General features: G+C 39.9%; 2 long non-coding RNA genes across 5 annotated transcripts in view; one reads left to right on the forward strand and one right to left on the reverse strand.

The window, feature by feature from the left end:
• Positions 1 to 24799, reverse strand: part of LOC118084659 (uncharacterized) — a 61493-nt gene that overhangs the window by 9713 nt on the left and 26981 nt on the right. Inside the window, exon 1 of one of the 2 annotated variants that reach the window (XR_009557467.1) lies at positions 1 to 12989. The exons of the other annotated variant lie outside the window; for it this stretch is intronic. This is a non-coding gene — a long non-coding RNA (uncharacterized LOC118084659). Of the gene's footprint in view, positions 12990 to 24799 lie in introns of those variants that run through there. 2 annotated transcript variants of the gene reach the window in all.
• Positions 12989 to 24799, forward strand: part of LOC118084658 (uncharacterized) — a 27949-nt gene continuing 16138 nt past the window's right edge. The window contains exons 1-4 of one of the 3 annotated variants that reach the window (XR_009557469.1): positions 12989 to 13117; positions 15015 to 15107; positions 17741 to 17888; positions 22308 to 23012. This is a non-coding gene — a long non-coding RNA (uncharacterized LOC118084658). Of the gene's footprint in view, positions 13118 to 15014; positions 15108 to 17740; positions 23013 to 24799 lie in introns of all 3 variants that reach the window. The other 2 variants (XR_009557468.1, XR_004692541.2) reach the window with 2 other exon arrangements.

A 24799-nucleotide genomic window follows, 5' to 3' on the forward strand; every position in this document is an offset into this window, starting at 1 on the left:
CAAACTCCAAGGTGACGCTCATTAATCCAAATTGGCTGCAGCTGGCTTTATTGTCTACCATTTGGCTTGGTCAAGCCCACATGAGTGTTAAACTTTATCACATGTTGCTGAATCACCGCCTAGTCTCATCATTACAAACTACATGTAACTAAGCAATGCGAGCGAAGAAAGCTTCTACTAACTCTAAGGCAGGGAGTTCTTATACACAGCCGCCAATTAGCTCTTGCCCAATCACAGGCTGCAACTAGTTGCCTCAGTCACATGACAGGGCAGTCCTCACTACAGCAGAGAGATTTCTGAATTAGTTGGGGTTACACAAAGGACACTCATTGGGAGGGGGAAGCAGTGAGTACAAAATGAAAACGCCCAGGCTGACTGCTGTTAAGTGCTTTAAAGCAGGAAACTCCCTCGCTTCATGCAGACACACAAATTCAGAACAATGTCTACTACACATGAAAATTAGTCAGGAACCCTAAAATCTTGTTTTATAAATACACTACACCTATTTATGCTGCCCACTGGTCTGCCAACTTTTCCTGCTTTCACTTAATTAGTGATCACTTAAAACTGATCCATTTCATAGAAACAAGCACGTACGATTAACAACATTATGATCTTAAGGAAAGAAACTTGCACCACCACAAACCACATTATTTACTCTTCATGAACGCAATTAGGTGTGTGTGTGTGTATATGCCTGAATATCAACTTCAATAATTATTTTATATGCAGATTGGTGACAGTCAAGTATATTCTCATGTTTAGAAAAACAGTTACCCTTAATTCATGCTACTCTGAATTTCATTCCATGCATTTAATTCTATTATTAACTAGCCTCAAACAATAATAGCTTGAAATCACTTTTTAAGTACTGCTACTCCAAATTTCCACAAAACATTGATTTATATATGCTGTAAAATAGCTATTTCAGTATTGCTCTAATAAAGTCAAAATATATGAGATATGTAATTTAGTTCTGAACTCGAAGATATGCATTCGGTTAAAAGCATCATATGGTTACCGCAGCTGCTGTGAAAACTGGAGTAACTTGTAATGTTTCGTCCTCCTGCTATAGTTGGCCAATCCCAATTTATGGGCACGAACCATATGCCAGGACAAACCATAAGAGATGACTCAGGTTGCCTCGCCCCCCACAGAACAACAGCCCTCTTTAGCAGGGGAAAGAGTAACCCCTTATAGGTATGACTCAAAAAGCCTTATGCTATATTCAGAAAATGCATTAAAATTACTCTGGAGTGCTTTCATATCCTGAGATAGCAATGCAGAAATTTGATATCCCAGACTAAACCAGAACAGCTTGTCATGGAGTAACTTCTTTTTACACCAGAATTATCTCCAGATCACAACATGCCACAGAGAAAAATGTTGTTTGAATAAGCCAAAATGTGTGCAAACATCACATCACAATCTTGGATCACTCTAGACAGCCATGTTGGTACCTGCCTGACTAGAGCAAGAGCCAGACTTAGAAGGCAAATAAATTAATGCATACATATGAACCAATCTAATAACCTAGTTGTAGATCCTATTAAAACTCAGCTTCATACAAATTACATGAAAAAATTATAATGCCCCGAGAGAAACACCTATTTATATATTTCAGGATTTATTTCCAATCAACCAACTCTGGACTGTCAAATTCCAAATATATTATCTGTGATTTCACTTTGGTGCAACCATGACATGTCACAGATGCATTACTACTTAGTTTTGTCACATGGTTGCAGTAGAATGAAATATGCTAAGTATTCTTAGTTAGCTAATTTGTATAATATAGGTGTTATACAAGACATACTTTACAGCCATATATATTTCTTAGTAAAAATATTTTAACACATCACCCTTTTATAGTCTACCCTTCCCAGTTTATTTTTGATTGCTTTTGGGGGAAATAATTTCTGGAAATAAAGGCATTTAACTTTAAGTTATTATGAAAGAATGCCCTTGTAATAAATACCTTATAATAAATACATATTAAATAAATACATATTAAAGCCAACAAATGCCTTTCATAAATGATGATATGGAATTGATTCAAGGCATGTTAGTACTTGATAGTTCTTGGTAATACCCACAGTATAGCATATAAATAAATATCAAGCTATGTCTTTAAATCAAACAAAAGCTTCAAAAGTTATTTTAAAGCTTCTTTTAAATCTTATCCATTACACTTAAGAAGAAATTCAAGGTAATTTAAATTTGAATAGTGTTTTCGTACAATTCTAAGGATAATCTGTATGAAACTGAACTCAGATCAATTTTTAACAGAATCTGCTTACAAGTTCTGAGGACTGTGTATTTATTTAAAACATGTGCACCATAAAAGAGCTATTGTCTTGTAAGACACACTGCTCTCACTTTCTTACTGAGATTCTACACACATACACAAATCCATCTACTACTCCAGGTAAATTCTTAACACGTCAGAATGAAAAGGTAAAAACATAGTAAAACAAGAAGCAAAGAAATACAAACAAATCCACCTTAAATTAACCTTACAAGACTTTACATCAGCCTATACATTTAAATAAATATATAATGATGTAAACAGCCAGCTTCATCTTGCACCCATAAAACCTCTATCACAGGAAAGAGCACTTCATCCAGCAAATTGTAAACAGCAAAAAACACAACAATTAGGCAGGTGCCCAAGGCACAGAAGAAATTTAGAGATTACAGCGCAATTTTGGTCTCAATATTGCTAGAATTCAGTAAACAGGATGCCCCCCCTTTACATGAAGTATCATTTGCAAGAAGAATTTATTAAACATGCAAAGAAATATCAAAGTTTCTCCTCATATATAAATTCTAATACATGCAGGTGTGGACTACTCTGGTCTAATTTGAATGGGGTGGGGGGAGTGGATTAATGGTGAAATAATTCTCAAATGTGGACAATCTCAAAGAAAAAGGACATAGATTTTTTTAATGGAGTGCTGCTTTTATAAAAGGTGTCTCCGTTTTACAGAATTTCCAACCATATAAGATACTTTGGGAACGCTAAACCAAATTAGAATTTTGCAACCTAAAACCTTCTCTTGCTTCAAAAGAATGATACAAATTATATGATGTTTTAAACTAGTGTGTTAATAGAATTCTATAAATCACACTCCAGATGAGCATCTTGAGGCCCATCTATATTAACATCCTAGTGGCCCAAATACAGAAATATAAGGATCGTGCACCAACTATAACAAGGAACTGCATCTCACTGCAACTTCAGTGCTGCTCAGCCAGCAGCTGTGATTCTATGTCACAGAGAGAATTGGCTGTAAAGCTGGGGGAATCAGCAATTTCCTGCATGACATAACACACTGTTATAAACGAAGACGTGGTTGCGATAAAAATCTGTCTCAACCCATCAATATTTCAGATCCAAGGACATTCTTATCTTACAACCAAGAAAGAACCATGTCTACGTCTGCACCCTGCTCCAAGAAAACTCTGTATCTTGTTATACAGTCAAGGGAGCAGAAGACCAAGATTGCATTGCGCAGCACACCACCCCATCCCTTCTGACTTTCTCAGAATCAAGATTTGTCCCATCCCCTTCCTAGCTCCTTTCTTCACAATATTTAGGTAACTCTGGCTCCAACTTTGTGTACATCGGCTTCAACAAAAACACTAGGAAGCAAAGTGTCTTCCCTCTGAATGGACATGCACAAGATAAGCTGTCAGAATCTTTTATCTCCAGTGCTTTGAGAAAGTAGTTTTCCTTAACTTGCACACTTGCCCATTCTCAACCTCAACCATTTCCCTCATGAGGGCCTTCTGGCGGTTCCCTCTCTGCGAGAAGCAAAGCTACAGGGAACCAGGGAGAGGGCCTTCTCGGTAGTGGCACCCTCCCTGTGGAATGCCCTCCCATCAGAGGTCAGAGAGATAAACAACTACCTGACATTTAGAAAATACCTAAAGGCAGCCCTGTTTAGGGAAGTTTTTAGTCTGTGATATTTTAATGTATTTTGATGTGTGTTGGAAGCCACTCAAGAGTGGCGGGGGAGACCCGGCCAGATGGGCGGGGTATATATATGGGCGGGTTGGATGGGCATTTAGCTATTTTTTTTATTTAAAAAAACATTTATACACCACTAATTCATTGAAAAATATTATATATACAGCCATGCAGTAAAAATCATATAAACATTTAAAATCAGAAATCAAAAGGCATCTGCTGAATCTCTGTTGGCAGAGAATTCCACAGCAACCCAACCTCAAGGTTACTAACACATGGGCTACAGTGGTCAGGATATCCCTGTCCAAGAATAGCTATAGCTGGCAAACCAGACAAAGCTGGTAAGAGGCACTTGTAGCCACAGAGGACACTTGGGTCTCTAGTGGCAAATGTATCAAGGAGTACCCCCAAACTACAGACTTGTTCCTTCAGAAGGTGTGCAATGCCATCCAGAACAGGCAACCTATCTCCTAGAAATAGGAATCCACCTGAAGCAGCTCAATTTTCCCAGGATTCATGTAGTTTATTGACCCTCATCCACGCCATTGCTGTGTTCAGACACCAATCCAGAACTTTCAAAGCCTCTCCTGATTCGCCCCTGGTCAGGGGTAAGCAGCCTTGAGACCATATTGAACAACTCTACTGGACAACTCCTCAAGCACTGCCCTCACCGTCATGTGGTAAGCCCAATTATGAGCCCAAACACAAGACTGGTCTGCTTCTGAGCACGATTTATGCCACTTACACTCTAGCCCATGCCTGGTCCATTTCATGGACCACAGCCCTTCAGTATGCCAGGGAACAAAATGGGACCTCAACAGGATAACATGTGTGTTCACCAGGGGGGGGGGGGAGAGAGAGAGAGAGAGAGAGAGAGCAGTCAATCAGATTTTATCTGTTTCTAGGAGTGGACCATCCTAACAGATTCCCCACCCTTGCAATGGATAATTACTACTTAAATCCAAACCCCTTCAGGAAATGGACTGACTATGGAAATTGTCACACACCCTATTTCCACACCACCCCTCCCCAAATGGAATGAAGATTAAATCAAGGGTAAGTTCTGGTATGTGAATTGAACTGATGACTATTTGAGACTGGCCATGGCTGGCATGGAGGCCATGAACTATTGAGTAGAACCTTAGACATTTTCAGAATGGATGTTGAAGTCACCCAAAACCACAGTTATGTGCTCCTCCAACACCACACCCAAGACAACCTCACATAGTTTACTCAGGGATGAGCAGCAGGGTGGGTTGTGCACCAACAGCATCCTTAACCTTTCTCTTTGGCTCAACACCAGATGCAGGCCTTACAGCCCTGCTCAAAGAGAGATGGGTTTCCTGGTGATGGGAAAGTGGACTCCTATGGACTACATTCACACTTTCTTCCACCACTCCCGTCTGGGCTGATGTCATATGGAGTACCAGGGTAGGCAGAGCTGAGTCAGATCTGGTCCACCCAGCTCCCCCACCCAGGTCTTGGTGATACAGTTCAGATCTACATGCTCATCAACAATCACATCATGGATCAGCATGGTTTTATTACAGACGGAATTGGCATTTAGCAATAGAACCACAAGACAGTTGGGAGCAGTGGTAGAGCATCCATTAGTACCACACATAGGAGCGAGCTCAATGGGAAGAAGTATCAGGCGGAAGCACCTATCATCACCCCTCCATAAAGTGTTTCCCTATTAAACAAGGAAATTGCTAGGTTCCGGTTTCCGCCTGCAGGAATGGCTGACCTGTTTTCCATCCCTCCGACCTTCATGAGGAATTTGGCGGTTGCTAGGGGAGTAAATGGCAACCCCCTACCTCTCCGGGGGCTACGGAGAGGGGCCGCTGGCCCGCGATGCCACCAAAACCACTCCGATTGTTTAAGGAGTGGGGGGAGGCTTGGGCTGAAAGCACTCATGAGGAATGTCGGAACTCCCGGACGCCAAACTGCACAGCGGGGATCTCCATGATTAAAGAAGATAATTAGGTTTTAAATTCATGGACATGCTTCAGAAGGAGGGGCAGAAGCTCTGTTTACTGCCGAGGAATTTGCGCTGCTGAGGGTGAGGAGTCAAAGGCTGTATTTTATCTTGAAGAAGGATTGATGGGGACGGAACGACAAGGGAAGCGAGTCTTTTTTATTTTTTGCATATACTCTATGAGTTACCTTCATACCTTCCCGGACGTGATGTTCTGGCTTGTTTGGAACGAACGAGAAATAAAAGACATCTGTGTGAGTTGAACTTTATAAACTGTTGATACTGAGTATATTTTTTGAAGATGTAAAATTGCTGATGAGAGAAGCCCCCCTCTAACTGGATAAGGAGTGCCTGGAAAGCGTTCGGAAGATTTATGGGGTGTGACGCACTTTGAATTTGAACAGCGACCTGAAGCTAAGTTCAGCTATAGGGCAAGGAGAGCCACTAATTTATCAAGAGTCTATGCATAATGTGACAGCTGGATCTCCTGCCTGGAAAAGCTGTAAATTTTATAAAGATCGTTAATCTACATAGTTATGGGAAGAAAACGAAAGTGATCTGAGTTTTCTAAGATGGCGCTGCTTCGTGTTGAAAGACCGACGCAACAGGGACACTCCAGACCAAGAAGATTTATGGGGAGGCCGGACTGATTAACTCACACAGGAGAAAGAACATATGTGAAATCTCGTTTGATACTTATCTCAGCAGCTGGGGGGAAATCGGATGAGAGGAAAACATCTTTGTGACTGTAAGGGAAAGATCGGGACTATAATAGACTTTGAGTGATGATTTGGACTTTAGAAAAAGACGGCAGTGAGCAGCTGCGAGGAATCCCCAATTTCTTGAAGCATGGGAACCCCGAAAAGTTTTAGATGATTTGGCATAACATTCGGTTTGATTGATAATGTATTTGTATAATTTGAAATAATGAATGAGATATAATTGTTTATAATTGGAAAATTAATAAAAATAGATTATAAAAAAAATTAAACAAGGAAATTGCTCAAAACATTAACAATGCAATCCTAACCATATTAATGCAGAAGTCTTACTGAACTCAATAGGGCTTTCTCCCAGTAAGTGGCGTTAAGATTATAGACTAAATTACTAATCAAGTAGTGACAAGGTAGAGCAGATAATTGTATTTGTTTGTTTGTTCTTCCCCCCTCCCTTTATTTACTCCTATAGTGCAATCCTATAAATGATGTGCTCCAGGTGTTTTGGACTACAAATCCTGACTGGGCCGATGGGATTTGCAGCCCAAGACATTTGGAGGGTACCAGGGTGGCAAAATGTGGTTTATTCAAAGTTGAGCCCCACTGAATTCATCTAGGTGAGCACAGGGTTACAGACTGTCTTTTTATGTATAATATATAAACCAAATATTTACACACTACAAACACACATTCTGTTTTATATACATTTTTGGTGCTGAATAAATCGTAAACATTTTATATGATTCATGCTCTGGGTATTAGTCACCATTAATTTTTATTAACATATTTTCAACTTTCAAAAACATTTTAAGGCTTATATTATGCAATTACGTTGATTTTTAATACTTCCATTTTTTCATGTTATGCTTGTGGGTGCTTTGTTCAAATTGAGTTACTGGGTACTTTTATATTAAGTATCCTGAAATATAATTTGTTATCTTGTAGCACCTCTGAAGAAGGCGCTTTGCTAAAACATGTTGCACTAAATGCTTTCCATTTTTATTATCATGTCAAGGCTTTGCCAACTTTTGGTCTGAAAGACTTAACATATTTACTGTGACATTAGCTTTCATGGGGTAAAAATGCATTTGTCGGGCTGCTTGATGCATCTGACCTATGAAAGCTTACGCCACAAGAGACTTACTCTATGCAAACAAAGAAGTATAACTAGAGTAACCAGGAAACATATTAGCAACATTCAAAATGTAAGTCCCTCCTACCGGTAGGTGAATTACATTTTCAATAACATTCTGCGGCTGGGGCTCTGCAAGCAGAGACCAGCATCCAACGAATATATGGAAGATAGAAGAGAAGTTTATATTTGCCTAAATTTGTATACAAAATGCATGCATGCAACCCCAAGGGGCTTTGCTTCCCTCACTCCTTGCAGGTGTTTGGCTCCTTCCTTGTTCTCTTAAAAGTACTAAGAGAGATGTTTCTTAATATGTATCACATTCCTGTCTCTTGTAGTGACTAAGAATTCTTAGCCCTACCCAATTAGGAACCATTAAAAAAAAACACCTGGTACCTGTCTTTCATCTTTGGAGAACCGAACACCTGCAAGGTGAGGAGCGTGTGAGAAGAAAAAGCAAGTGCCCTCTTTACTTCTTCCCACAGTCTCTTCTTCCTTCATATCTTTGTAAAGGAACTGCAAAGGGAAGCTACCTCCTCTATTTGTGTGGCTGATGGGACCCCTCTGGAAGGGCTTGTCCATTGTGGCTTTACTGTGAATACTGTGGCTTTACTTTAAAAAAAAAACTGATCCAAATTCTAATAACCTGCATTCAGCAAATCAATAAGTATTACATATTATAGGTATGTAACTCCTCACATGAACCAAATTGGATTTAAAAGGTCAGAAATCTAAAATGATAAACTGATATATTCTTAATCTAGCACAAAGTATTTATGATTCACTATTAGGGTGACTATTGTAGGGGCTATGCATATCTGTATCATCACATATTTATTTACTGTATAGTTACCAAAAATACAAGAACACCACATTTAGCACTGGAGACAGAAATAATAATAATAATAATAATAATAATAATAATAATAATAATAATAATAATAGCCCTTCCTCTCAAATGAGCCATAGGTAGCAGGGAACAAGGCAATAAAAACAATCCAAAGTTTTGAAAAATGTTTCAGACAAACCAAATATCCACACAGCTAAAAAATTCCAAAGTTGCTAGAAGCAATGTCTTTTGACAATTCTTGTGTAAATGGGAACGTTTTAAGCTTTTGCCTCAATGCTAATAATAAGGGGGACAGATGCAGTTCACAAGAGAGGAGGGGACTCCATAAGCTGGGCACTGCTACGAAGAAGCCCCCATATCACAAGGCAACACCAGGTGGGCTGCACCAAGCAAAGAATCTCAACATTCATCCTAAAAAAAAACACCAGGTTTCTGTGAAAATGCACCTTAAAAAGACAATGCTGACAACAGACACATAGTGAACTTTTCCAAAAAGCCAAGTAGGATTTCCATTAGGCAGCTTTTGAACATGTCAGGCAGCTGTAGTTATATAGTTATCTAGTCTTTCATATTACAGGTATGTTGTATACATTAAAGTTTATTTCTATGCCGCCTTTCAGCCAGAGGAGGCCCCCCAAAGTGGCTCAGAAAGTATAATATAAACAAAACACAACTTACAAAACTTTAAAACAAAATTTTAACACTTCAAATATTATTTTATGTTTTGTTATTTCATTTTTAAAATTTGTAAACCACCCTTCACCCCTAGATCTCAGAGCAGTTCACAGCATAAAAATACAAAATAAAAACACAAAATACATAATAAAAACAAGAACAAACCAAACCAATAACCCGCCCTCCCACCACCCACAGGAAACCCAATGAAAGCAGTAAGAATTCTCCACCCACCCTCATTTGTGCAAGCAAGTCCACAGCTGAACTTGCATGTTTTTTATCTATGTGATTTACTTACTGTAACGAATAGATACTTGTTTATTGTTTTTTTTACACTATTTTATTGAGATTTCTGTTTTCATGCATGTTGTTAGGAACCTTGAAATTTCCTTTATGGGATGGAAAGTTTTTCTTCCTCCACAAAGTGTTTTTACAAACACACACACACACACACACACACACGGATTTTCATTATGAAAGAACCATTGGCAGATTATCCACTGAACAGATCTGAACCCCTGAAAGCTCATCAACCCAAGCAGAAAATGCAGATTTTGTTTTCACCTGCAATTGTCCAGGCAAGCTAAGGAGAAGTTCAAAGGGAGTTGAGCACAGATTCAAAATTGACAGCTCACATTCCCACCTGGGATACCCCAAAATATATCACATTAGCATAACCTTAACATAAGAGATTTCTTTGCCAAAACAAGAATTATGCTACTTTAGAAATACAAAGATTCCTCCTTTCATCTCACTGAAATAATTTTTTGTTTGTATCATTATTTTTGTGAAATAGGCTTTTTTTGTGAAATAGTCCCTTTTTTCTCTTTTGTTTTAAAGTGCTACTACGATAGTATTATATTGAGCCAAGACTTTTTCATGTTACTAGAGTACAGCTGCTTGTCAATGCTCCTACCCTTTATACTTGTCAACGTCTGTAGACTTAAGAATCATAACTCTCTGGAAACACTGTTGTTTTTTAATCCTCCATTTTAAAAAGCTACTCAATGAGAGTTTTGAAATGAAGTTGTGTAAATATTCAATGACTGAGACAGGGAGTCATCAGGGTATAAGGAGGAGGAGCTGAAGGGAGCAAGGTTCTGTGCCAAAAACTTAATCATAACCACGTGAGTAATTCAGGTTTGGGGATAGTTCCCCCCCCCTTTTAAGGGTATGAATCAAGTTAAGTTTGTTTTGCTGTGGGTGAAGGAAAGGAGAATATAATACTATGAATCAGAAAGATGATCAAATATGTGGCAAAAACAGCTCAATTATAGTTGCTGCCTTTCGTCTCCAAGTGTCTATCCTAAGAAGTCTGAATTTTGCTCATCAACAGAAATGATAGTTTTCAGTTTCCAAGATTCCCTGTAACAGGAATGGACAGAAGGTAGATCAGAATTTACTGGTCTCGGGTTGGTTTGTAGCAGATTGACAAGGTTCTCTGGCTTCCTGCTGTTCAACCTAAACAACAGCAACATGACTTTTCCCACCTAAATCAGATTGCTGAAATGAATTGACTTTTCAGGAATTGACTTGTGTGAAAGAACTGTGAGCTCAGTTCAGGCCCCATACAGAAAACAGAACATGCTCAGAGGCACTCTTGTTTTTTAATTCTAACTGTATACCTTTTGCACCTGGCTCTCGTTGGTAGATCTGTCAAGCCTGAAGTCTGCCCACCCCTTTTATATTATTCTCTTCCTCTTATTGAATGTTATCACTAATACATGTTACCTACCAGAATATCTTACTGTACTGGGATGCCCTTCTGCCTGGTCGCTGTAGTAATGAAGAGTAAATTTATAGGGCTGAATGTCATTCTGCCTACAGCAGTTTGAAATTTGTCCAGCTCTGAACTGAATTTTAAAGTCAAACTATGGCAAGTACAGATTTTGCAATGCTATCATTCTATCAATGATCTTTTAAAATGACGTACACAAAAAATAAAACGTTCACTTTGACTTTGACTTGTTCGCCCCCCCCTTTTTCCAGTTGATTCTTGCAGTTTGTTATTAAACCGCGTTTATTAGTCTGAAAGGAAACCAACTTGTTTTTCATTTGTAATGCAATTAAAATTGTATGCTTCAAAAAGAGAAATAATTATTTCTTTAGCAGCAGTGGGGAACTCATTCTCATAAAACTCACCAAAACTGAAAGAGCTGCGAAAGTGCAGGGTCACCTCACATCTGTTCCTCACAGACAAACTTCCAGAATCCAAACCACAGTAAACTACACTGAAGAGAACCAATACAACAAATAGTGCAGCAAGAGGGGATTTTGCCAAAACATAATTGGCACAATCCAACCAAAGTTCTGTATATTGATGTCTCCTTGATTTTACTGGGATGGCTGAGCAAATGCTTAAAATCTCTCCCACTGGGGTGAAAAAGTCCTGAAATACCGGTTGGAATGTGCTCAGACAAAATGAGACACTGCAATAGCAAACATACAGCAAGAGAGAGAAAAGAAATGGCAGCAATGCGCAAATCCACCCTACCCCCAAATGTGAAGCTCCACTTGAGCTGGTCCTAATCTGTCTAACTGACCTCATTGGACCCAGGTGGCGCTGTGGGTTAAACCACAGAGTCTAGGGCTTGCTGATCAGAAGGTCAGCAGTTCGAATCCCTGCAATGGGGTGAGCTCCCGTTGTTCGGTCCCAGCTCCTGCCCACCTAGCAGTTCGAAAGCACATCAAAGTGCAAGTAGATAGGGACCGCTCCGGCGGGAAGGTAAACGGCATTTCTGTGCGCTGCTCTGGTTCGCCAGAAGCAGCTTTGTCATGCTGGCCACATGACCCGGAAGCTGTCTGTGGACAAACACCGGCTCCCTCGGCCTATAGAGCGAGATGAGCGCCACAACCCCTGAGTCGGACACGACTGGACCTGATGGTCAGGGGCCCCTTTACCTTACCTTTAACTGACCTCATAGGTTTGTTGTGAGGGGAAACCATATGAGGAAGGTCAGGATAAAAACACACACACACACACACACGATAAAACGAAAATTTAGACATCAGTAATGAACAATATTATGCTCAATGGTACTCTGCAAGGATCAAAAACAAACCCAAAGAGTTCACACAGAAGCAGATAAACACAGAAACAGCTGAAGCTGCCTTATATGGAGTAAGATCTAGCTCAGTACTGTCTACCCTGACTGGCAGAAACTCTCCGGGATTTCAGACAATCTTTTCGCCAGCCCAATTTGAGATGCCAGGGATTCTGCAAGTGAAGCAGATGCTCTGCCGCTGACCTTACAGACTGGCAGTGCTATGCCAGCAACAGCCACCATCACTGGATGGAGAATTACAGCACAGGGGAACCTCTTGGCAGCAGGAACTACTTATTCACAATGTGTGCTAAGAACAGTTTCTCCCCCTAACATAGAATAAATTATTAGGTACCTAACTAAGCATCAGCAGACACACTTTTCATAATGGAATTGTACCTGGCAGACAGGTCATGGACATAGTGGTGCCATGGTGTCTGTGATGGCTTGCTTCCCCCCCCCTCTCCCCACCTAGCACTCCTTGATAGAGAGAAAGAGACAGAGGCCAAAAAAAAGCAGCCAGCAATCCTTTCTGTATTTACTTAGGTGGGTGAATGAAGTAGGGTTTAATGAACTCAAATTCTCTCCTCCACCCCCCAACCCATCCACTCTCCCCTGCCCCCCACCCCACCTCCAGCTAGAAAGAGAAGGAGAGTGGATGCAATCAGACAGCCTTTCAGTATCCCAGAGAGGGGCAATATATAGGATTTTCCAGATTCATCTCTCTCTTGAGGTGGGGAAGGAACTGAGTGAGTATATGACTTCTTACATTGAGTGGTCTTTTACAAACGTACGTTAAGGAAGGGTAGAGAATATGTTTTCACCCTTCAAAAACATGTTTATAGGTAGAGAGCCTAATCCAGTTAGTGATGAAAGATAGATAGATAGATAGATAGATAGATAGATAGATAGATAGATAGAAAGAAAGAGAACACTTTTCCTTGCCTGTCTTCCCGTCTCTAGTAATATGAGCGAGTTCAATACTCACATGACTTTTTCTGCATGCTGATGTGATGCACTTTATATTCTTGAGTGGTTACAGAGGACATTTACTTACAGAAAGGCATACACCTCACACAACAGCTCTACTTAAAAGTAATGCCCTCAGTTTATAAAACAAGTCAACACAGAAACAGAAAACCCTTATTTTTGTTTATGCCACCCAGTCTGAATCTGTGGCTTTGCATGGAGGCATTGGACAAAAGTCAGACCACAAGTATGCAGTACCACTGTGAGTAGAGAGAGAGAAAGATAATGTTTGTATTTTGTTTATGTACAGTACTAACCATCACAAAGCTTTTAGCAAGGATATCAAAACTAAAACTAAAAAAGTCTACATTTCTTGAACTAGTTAATCAGTTATCACTTTAAAAGAATATCTCTTAGAAAAATAAACACAGTTTACAGCTATTAATCCTCTCTCTCTCTCTGTGTGTGTGTGTGTGTGTGTGTGTGTGTGTGTGTGTGTGTGTGTACTTCATTCAAGGAAAGCTCTTGGGGGGGGGGGGGGACACGAACACCACAAGCCCTATTTGGGTGTTCAGTTCCTCAATGTGATTAAAATCATGGGAGGGAGAGCAGCAACCTTGGCTAGCCTTCCCACCTCTGCAGTGCCCCTGTCCCATCTCTGCTGCTTCAGACGTCTTACAGGGCTCATGCCTGCAATAGGGACCCTGCTGTACTTGTGAAAGCTTCCCACTCAACATAAAGCTATACATAATCAGGGATCTGAATCATCTGTGGAGCCTCTATAAGCAGGTTCTAAACAGAACTGTACAGAACTGTCTTGTACAGCAATGAGACGATTCTTTTTCACAGAAGTGAAAATATTCAGACGACAGTATTGACGATAGTGCTCTAGATGCCACTAGATGAAATTGCAGGACTGCCAACTTTCTATTGTACAGCAGGAACTTATTTTCACTGCATATTTTGGAGAGCAACTCAGACCTAAACTATATGTGGCATGCAGTCATGTGTATCTTTCTGTTTATGGGGGAAACCATGAGTCAGTGGTAGTGCATGTACTTTGCATTCAAAAAGGGTCCAGGTTCAATCCTTCCGGGGAGGCCTAGGAAGGACCTCTTTCTGAAACCCTGGAGAGGTGCTGACAGTGACAACACTGAGCAGAGCTGACGGACTCATGGTCTGGCTTGGTCTACACCAGTAACCAGTGGTTCTCCTGACACCCTTTAAAACTGAAGTCACACGCCACCTCTTATGCTTTTCTACCTGTATGAAAATAAGACATATTTTCATCTACAGTGAAAAAACAGCAGCTGGGGGAGGCAATTTTGAGGAGAAAGACTGAGGAAGTTACTCTACCATTCCCCTCTATTCCTCTTCTTAAGCACTTTGCATTCTGCCTTTGTTTGAACACAGGATAAAGATTTACATAACGTGGTCGTGTCTAGTTTGGACCCCCACACTGAACTATGACTGACACATGTTGCATTATACTACATCAGGCTGATGGGCTAGCATTTCCATGTATTTTGTGCAGAAGATATACCTAAGATCACCACCTTTTCCCCAAGTGGGGCCTGACAAAAGAAATGACACAGGTGATGCTTTTTTATGGCATGAAGGTAATATTATGGAGAAGTTTTCACCTGCTGAATTTCTGCTTTTAAATGTTATTAAAAGGTGAGGGAACTGATCCCAGCCCTGCCGCACAGCGAGTCATGGAGCAAGTTTCACTTTCTCTCCCCTTCTTTCCTCAGAGGATGCTCTGCACAGGTAAGTTACCTTGCCTCCAGTTGCCAATGATGTTCCTCAGACAAAGGGAAACGCACCACATGATGGCGCCAAGTCATGCAATGAGTTGTGCTTCATAATGCAGCTGGGGATGGATGGGAAAGTTATCACTTCATACAATGGTGAAGTGGCATAAGGGCCATAGAGAAAGGCAAGGAAGATGGCACTGCAAGAGTTACTGAGGCTAAAAAGACTATAAACTGTCTGAGATGCCAGTTACAGGAATTTAAGCACACTGTACACTGCTGACTTATGCCACACTAGTATGCTCACACCGTTTCATAGTACATCTATTTTACATGCAAGAAAAACAGAAATGTTGTAGATTGTGTGTAACATGGCACTAAACTCTCATTTGGTATCCAGAACATTCACAAAAACAATATACTGGCATGTCGAATGTGCAGATTTTCTGTAACCAATATAAGCAAATAGTAATTATTTGTGAATGTGAATTATGACATACTTTAAGTTCTTTCAGACTTGAAAAAGAATCCCTCCTGGCTTAGAATTTTAACATTTGTTATAATCAAGAAAATGAGATTGTATCATTCAGGACCCAAGAAAAAATAATTTATGCAACAACAAAATTATACAGGTATTTAAGTCCTGTGACAACTGTTACTTTGCAGAAAAATGCAAAAATAGAAGGAAACTTTAGAGAATATAACAGCTTTCCTGCCTTTCCCACACAACAATCTTCATGTATATACTTACATTAAATTCAGACACCAGATCCACACTAGGCTCTCCTCTAACCATTATTTAGATTAGCACCTAAACCATGATCTGAAGCTTCCAAATTTAAAAGAGTCAAGCTAATGCATACTTTGAACACAGATGAAAGAGCATGACTTTATCTACTACTGCATACTGCTGGATAGTTATGATTAGTTAATATATGAGGGGAGAGGCATTCACATGGTCTGATTAGTACCTAGGTCATCAACATTTGCCATCCATTTCCTCCCCCTTTCCTGAACCTTTTAGATATTTCTTTCTAACACAAGAATGTCTAGATTTGGGTTCCATTACTTCCAAGTTAGTATGCATAGAATATGCAACTGCTTGAATTTTCAACAGGAACTTTGACATATAATTTTAGAGCCCCAAACCCCCACAACTCACTGTCTGGTAACCATATACTGTAGCTTAAGGGAAATTATTTTCCCAAGAAGCTCAAAAGTGAGATCTATTATCCTAATATTGAGTGGCAAGCTGATAAGAAATACTGGATGTGACTGGCCAGACCCAAACACTGATGCAAAATGTAAAAGAGTGAACAATTATGGTAGGGCATATTCTAAGAATAGGGGTGATATAATTGTAAGGAAATTGGAAAGAAGTGCATGAGGAAGACTTAATTATATAAACTGAGTTAAAAGGAATGTTGGGACACCCATAGACCTGAAAAGGTTCATACAAGACATAAAAGTTTAGAGAGTTAGCAAAGTTCAGTCTACAGACTGAAACATATAAGAAAATCAAACTCTTGACAATCTTATTATCCCTTTAAATGGAGAAATGTCATGTGCTTAGGAGGGGGAGAAGCACTAGTACCGACAAGCTGTTCACTATTTTAGAGCCAAAAATTTGGGAATTATATATGACACAGATTACCCATTCAAAACTGCACCAGACTTGTGCTACAACAACAAAATACATTTTGAAAAGCCTTTTTAAAAGAGATACATTAATGTCATACCATCCAAAGGGAACAAAATGCATTTGATTTGAAATATTGGTTTGCAAAAAGTATTCATGTGCAAATATGAAGAGTTTGAAACAAAATGGATGATTGCTTTTGTATTTCTGGAGACGAAACAAAAAACACACAACACATTGGTTTATTTCTTTTATAACCAGTCATTTCACAACTACTGTGCGAGGAATGCTTTTTCTAACTGGTATTTAATACTGGGGCTTTAAATATAACCTCAACACCCTCTATACTAGAGCAGGGGAAGGGAGGGGTGGGAGAGAGAAGCTAACTGGCCCTAATAAAATGCAGCCTGTTTCTTTAAGGAAAAGTGTCACAGGAAAAGCACAAGAAATGCTACAATCTCCACCCACTGTCATATAAGAACGGCTGCCTACACACACGACACACCCCACATCCTGAAACCCACCCTCCTTTATAAATCCAGTGCATTAGGTGATGGAAATTCAGGATATGCAACCGCAGTACCTCCTAAGTCATCTCTAGAACGGCTAACACACAGCATTTTTGTGACCTCTGCCCACTTGATCATGCTTTCCTCTTATATCCTGTGAGTGGGCTGTCTAATCGAGTCAGGGCTTCCCACAGCTCTTGCAGACTGCAGCAGCCGCCCTTCTCCTGGAAATAACAAGCCCTGGTCTTTTAAACATTCCATTCTTCTCTAACACCAACAATGTTTCCTGCTCCCCTTCCCTTCCAAACACCAGGTCTTTCAATACCGCACTCCCAATTCCTGACACCTTTCTTTAGCTATGTAGTGCTTTTAAAACTGTATGCTTGGGGTCTCAAGTTCTTTACATCTTCTTGGTTCTGAACTGCAGCTGCAGAAAATGTATTTTACTTATAACCCTGAAGCTATAAGTAATAAAAATAAAAATGATTTATTTATTTACAGGAATTTACAGGAAAAAATTCAGCAAGGCTTTCCCTGCACTACTGTTTTCAAACTAATACCAGCGGTGTTTCATGGCATCAAATGACTACTGGGATATTCCCAAAGGAGTACCAATAATGAAATAAAACAAATGACACTTCAGCAGGAGGTAACAGTCAGTTTCTCATATGTTAATGGCAGATCCACGCAATACAGTTAAAACACATTCAATGCACATGAGCGCCTCAAAGAATCCTTGGAACTGCACTTTCCCCCTCACAGGGCTATATATCCCAGCACTCTCAATAAACAACACTTCCCAAGATTCTTTGGGGGAATTAATGTGCTTTAAATATGTATTGAAAGCATTTCAAATGTATTGTGTGGATCTCATTCACACTGATAAACAGCTACCCATTTTGCAAAGGTCTCAAGTAATAAGTTTTTGTTTTAAAGTTTTCCCATTTGTAAGAGAGATCAGGGGTATGAGTAGGAATCAGTAAACAAAACCACTAATATGTCATGTGGCGAAGGCCATTTGATCTATTATGGTTTACCAGTTCTATAATGTATACAACACACCACTATATTATAATTACAGTATTAAAATTACAGTGCCTAAAACAGCCTGGGCAACAACTCCAGCCACAATGAAAAATAAAACTCAGAAGTTTCCCCTGCTTCATATTTATATTCCATCCAACAACTTGTATTACTCTGTAAACTCCATCAGTGACTTATCATTCTCTTGCGTTGATTTACCAGGCAGCGAACTATCTATCTATCCGTTAGAATGAAAACTTCTTACCCTGATAGTTACAAAAAGCAAAGCTGACTATAGGATGGCAATAGCATCTCTGTGTGGTCTTCAAGTGCTGAATGAGATGCTTACCCCTTAAGTTAACACAGTGAGGCGAAGTATTATGGTGTCTCTTTTGTAGAATAGGAACTGAGGCTGAAAGCTAGCAACATGCCCAACGCCAATCAGGTTCAAATTTCAGTTCTGCTATAAACTCACCAACCCCAACATTCTGTCTTCCTAGAGTCTATTTAAATTCACTTTGAGCAGGTCGGCATAGGCAGCAGAATGTGGTGGTGAATACATTGAATCACTTCAGATTCCCACTATAGGTTGGGAAAGCACATTTTTGAATGCTTTGTTCAAATAAAATACTTCATGGAGGTAGAAAACTACAGCAGGGAACACACTGGGCTAGACCCTGTTTCTCTCTGATGTACTAGGCTTTTTGTTTTTGTTTGAAAGGAATGTTTATCCTTGGGATCATTTTTGAAAAAGTAATATACAGTGGTACCTCTGGTTAAGAACTTAATTCGTTCTGGAGGTCCGTTCCTAACCTGAAACCTGTTTTTAACCTGAAGCACCACTTTAGCTAATGGGGCCTCCTGCTGCCGCCATGCCGCCGGAGCACGATTTCTGTTCTCATCCTGAAGCAAATTTCTTTACCTGAGGTACTATTTCTGGGTTAGTGGAGTTTGTAACCTGAAACGTTTGTAACCTGAAGCGTTTGTAAGCCAAAGTACCATTATTACCTATAAGTCTGAAGCAGAATTTAAAAAAAGGTAAAGGGACCCCTGACCGTTAGGTCCAGTCGCAGACGACTCTGGGGATGCGGAACTCATCTCGCGTTATTGGCCGAGGGAGCTGGCGTTTGTCCGCAGACAGCTTCCGGGTCATGTGGCCAGCATGACTAAGCCACTTCTGGCGAACCAGAGCAGCGCACGGAAACACATTTACCTTCCTGCCAGAGCAGTACCTATTTATCTACTTGCACTTGACATGTTTTCGAACTGCTAGGTTGGCAGGGCTGAAGCAGTATAGTCCATGCTTAAAAACATAGGATTCTACCACCTAATTTAGTTGCTTGAGTAGGCCAGGGCATCTGTTTATAATTCAGGTAATATGACCATATCTCAGGTCCATAAGAATTACTCCAGCTTTTACTCTAAACACACTATCATTTACTTATTTTTTTTATCGTAAATGCATGTTTCTTCTTTGCAATATGAAGTCTTGGACCTATTTGTTATTGGAGATTGAAACGGGAACAGGGAACCTGTGGACTGTTGGACAACAACTCCTCTCATCCCTGACCATTGACCTGGCTGGCTAGGGTTGATGGGAATCCATCAACAACTAGGGGGGGGGGGTAGCAGGTTCCCAATCCCTGGGCTAAAATATAGTCCCAGTGAAATCAATGAGACTAGATGCTTAGGCACCAATCAAAAACATTCCTCTCCTCCCAAGGCCTTTGGCTAGTTACTTCGTTACGTATTTTTGTGTTTCTATATTGTGAACCGCCCTTTGTTCCTCAGAGGGTGGGTGTTATAGAAATTTAATAAATAAATAAATAAAGTATCTGTGTGCTTATGCTCCCAGTTGGTGCACCTATCCTGCTTTCCACGTCATGTGGCCAGCATGACTAAACCGCTTCTGGCGCAACGAGACACTGTGACACTGTTACCAAAAACTCAACACATTATATATATATAATCTTACATGCATTTCTTTCTTTCTTTCTTTCTTTCTTTCTTTCTTTCTTTCTTTCTCTCTCTCTCTCTCGCTCTCTCTCTCGCTCTCGCTCTCGCTCTCGCTCTCACACAGAGTACATATATGATGCATGTAAGATTAGGCCGTACTCTATTGCACTTTAAGGAATGCTGTTATGTAGCACAGTTTTAAAGCATTTTAACCACTGTAACCTGTGGAGTAATCCAGCGGCAACAATCCAGAGGAAGAAACAGTAAATTAAGCCTCTCTCCTCATTCCTATACACATACATTCAGATTATGTAACTGATGGGCAGATTGTGTGTTACAATATGATGCCTGTTGTGGCAGGAACCAGACTTTTGATTCTGAATACCTGGTTGTCACAGGCAATGATTTAATGCAAGAAAACGTCACTAGTTCACTAGGCTGTCTGAGAGTCTAGTATAATATATAGCAGGCTCTGCCCTGTGGTTTTCTTGGGGTTCTTTTGTTTGTTTCTTTGGCTATTAATTCCACAAACATTTTGCATCTTAGGTAACCATATTTCCTTTCTTCAAATGGAGTTTGGAATCATTCCTAAAAAGGTGGTAATAAACATCAGCTTGCAACTATTCGGGATATTGTATTTTATTTTTCTGTTGGAAGCCGCCCAGAGTGGCTGGGGAAACCTAGCCAGATGGGCGGGGTATAAATAATTTTATTATTATTATTATTATTATTATTATTATTATTATTCCTGTATATTATTATTATTATTATTATTATTATTCCTGTATATTCCCCAAGAGCTTTTTAAACAGAAGGAATAAGTCTCCAACATCAGTAAGTAAAGACACACATTAGTTGTTCCCTTGGCTCATGATTTGCTACCAAAGAATGTATAAGCACTTCCCACATTAACTCCAGAAGGCACAGAAACACACAATCAAATCCTAAGGAGATCCTGGAAAGATTACCATTTCTGAGAGATATAAAAACTTCTAAGCCATGTATGAAATTTTACTCTGCTGTAAGTGAATGCCTTAAAACATCCCATGAAGTCAGGATAGCATGAGAGTCTTACACTTATAACATCTACGTCTTAATACACAGGTGTGTACATTTGTTTTCCAAAAAGAATATGGTAAGAATCCCTGAGCCGTTCCCTTTCAACAATCTCTTTCAAATTCCACCTTCCAGTTTACATAGAGCTATGTGGCACTTTTCAAGCCCCACAGCAGCATTAATGGCATCTTAAATGTTTTGTTTATGCTCTTCCTCCCCATATTCTCCCCCCTTTTTTTACTGTTTACCCTCTCCTCACTAAAGGTGACTTAAATGCCTGTTCTAAATTCTGTCTTTTTTCACAGTTAAAAGCACACTACTCAAGCTTTAAAAATGAACACTTTCACACTTTCAATTGCATGTATAAATTATGTTATGTACAATGCTTTTGGTTGAAAAAATGTTTTAAGTGTTTTAAAAGCTTCCCATTTAAACAGTAAAACGGCAAATCTTAATCAATGTTTATTAAATACAGTACCGAAACCTTACATTATGCTAAGTAGACCACTAGATGGCACTACATATAATACAGCCACATAAACTTATCACTAAATGCATAAAATGATTTTCTTTTGTATCAAGCAACTCTTACGACATCTGTTTAAAACAGGACATTGTATAACAGCATGAAAGAGGCATAACTATTCTGATTTATATAAATATACCAATGTTGAATTCACATGAGTTTATACAGGTTCTTTGGTTAACACAATTTAATTATTTAAATCAATTATTTATATCCACCTGCTTGAAGATACGCTGTGCTTTCAAATAACTTGATAAGAAGGTGTCAGACTCAGGTGTCTACTCAATTTATCAACACCACAACATAGTTAACTACTGCAATCTCCTTTTAAATGACATTTGTCTAACTTTCACTCTCATGCTTGAATATTTACCAATAGTATTAAAAAAATATATAAATAAATCCCCTACCAGGCTTTGCTAAAAGTGCAAAGCAGCTTAACCTAAACAGCATATATTTAAATTTTACTAATCAGTACACCATAACTCTATCTCTCTTTTAAATCAGAACCAGTGAAGGCAGTGAATGTCCTGTGTGAGTGCCTGGAGGCGGTTGGAGGATGGATGGCGGCTAACAGATTGAAGTTGAATCCTGACAAGACAGAAGTACTGTTTTTGGGGGACAGGGGGCAGACGGGTGTGGGGGACTCCCTGGTCCTGAATGGGATAACTGTGCCCTTGAAGGACCAGGTGCGCAGCCTGGGAGTCATTTTGGACTCACAGCTGTCCATGGAGGGACAGGTTAATTCTGTGTCCAGGGCGGCTGTCTACCAGCTCCCATCTGGTACGCAGGCTGAGACCCTACCTGCCCGCAGACTGTCTCACCAGAATGGTGCATGTTCTAGTTATCTCCCGCTTGGACTACTGCAATGCGCTCTACGTGGGGCTACCTTTGAAGTTGACCCGGAAACTGCAAATAATCCAGAATGCGGCAGCTAGACTGGTGACTGGCAGTGGCCGCCGAGACCACATAACACCAGTCCTAAGAGATCTACATTGGCTCCCAGTATGTTTCCGAGCACAATTCAAAGTGTTGGTGCTGACCTTTAAAGCCCTAAATGGCCTCGGTCCTATATACCTGAAGGAGCATCTCCACCCGCGTTGCTCAGCCCGGACACTGAGATCCAGCGCCGAGGGCCTTCTGGCGGTTCCCTCACTGCGAGAAGCAAAGCTACAGGGAACCAGGCAGAGGGCATTTAGAAAACACCTAAAGGTAGCCCTGTTTAGGGAAGTTTTTAATCTGTGATATTTTAATGTATTTTGGTACTTGTTGGAAGCCGCCCAGAGTGGCGGGGAAACCCAGCCAGATGGGTGGGGTATAAATTAATAATAATAATAATAATAATAATAATAATAATAATAATAATAATAATAATAATAACTTTCTAACCTGTGGTACAAAATTGTGAATATAAGCAATATATTTACTGTAACTATAAATTACTCCTCCGCAAACCTCCTTACATATTGTATCATTCCTATAGAAACAGAACCTCGGAGATTAAAGTGTGTGCACACAATTGTGTAGATTCTGAAGGTGAAACATTGTTGCTGCAACAAGTTTGTTAGCCAAGTAGAAAAGGCTTGATCATTCCCTATTTTCATTGTTACATTTCTGTACCCTCTCACTTATTACTAGCACAGCTCAAGTACATAAACATGAAATTTCCTGTTTATACTTGTGCTATAACTGAATGAATCCTGCAGATATCCCTGATATGCACCAACCTGCCAGTAATTTTCCCTAAAAAGCCATAAAGTGAGGCGGAGAGGGGGCAAACAGAGAGAAACGTATTGTGTTTGACAGAAAACCAATTTTTTGCTTTCTTACAAAAAAAACCAGCCACCTGAACTGTACTTGCTCCCAAACATGTGTTATGGTTTCAAAATTTGTAACATTTCCCCCCAAATCCTCAAAAACTTTTTCAAAAGGCCTTAATCACTGCTTTGAGGTAGCATAACCTCTTAATTAGGAAAGGAATCGTGGTTTACACGGATGCACACATAAACACACACATGCTTTTCATTCCCTTCCTTGGTATTTAATATAGATGAAACAAGGCACAATACATTGGGAAGTTCCAAATGAACTGAAGCTGTGTAACAGCATCTATTTTTAAATTATACCTTTAGCATGCACTTACCCGATGTCCATCTTTGTGGCTGCTAGCCTTTGTCATTGCCACCAGCAGATGGTGGCCTAAAAGATAGTATGGGCGATTTATTCCCATAGGCATCAACATGTTATATGTATTGCATATGGGGGGGGGGTAGTCAAACATGCTTCCATTCTTCCAGTCCCAGAGCCCTATAAACAGCAGCTTGTATCCTCTTCCTTCTCTTCCAACTACAGAAGCAGAAGATAATTCTGCCCCTCAAAGCTGAGCTACACTTTCTGATTTCTCTGATGAACTATTCCTTAGGCAAAACACCCAACATAATCAATGGGCCCATGGAGATAATTTAGAGGAAATCACAGCTACCATTCAAATTGAACCACCACTTGAAAATGACATGTAGCATACAAAATACTTGGATATTCTAACTAGTTTGCATCTAGTTTTCCAGTGCAGAATATCCACACCTTACAATTCAACATACTTTGAACATTGATTATTAAAACATGAATCATGTAGACATACCTTAGAATAGGTCAGGCTCAGATGAACTTGTAAAATACATAACCTCCAGTAGCAAAACTTGTAACCTCAAGTTGCAAATCCCTTTTGCCACTTCCTATGCCACACTGGACTACATGACAGTGGCTCCCCAAGCTTTTACTGTGGAAATCCACAAACAGAATGTAATCTTTGTTGAGGGCCAATTCCTCTGCCCTGGTCCCACCCTCTGACTCAGATGGTGTTCTTTGTCTCTAGCATCCACTGCTGGAAGTCTGGTGATTGACTCATGAGAGGATGTTGACTTACCATTTGGGAAATCACCACCACATCATTAAAATAGCTACAACCATTTCTTGATAGAGGCAGACAACTTCCCTGA

Source organism: Zootoca vivipara, chromosome 4 (genome assembly GCF_963506605.1).
Source record: "Zootoca vivipara chromosome 4, rZooViv1.1, whole genome shotgun sequence".
NCBI lineage: Eukaryota > Metazoa > Chordata > Lepidosauria > Squamata > Lacertidae > Zootoca > Zootoca vivipara.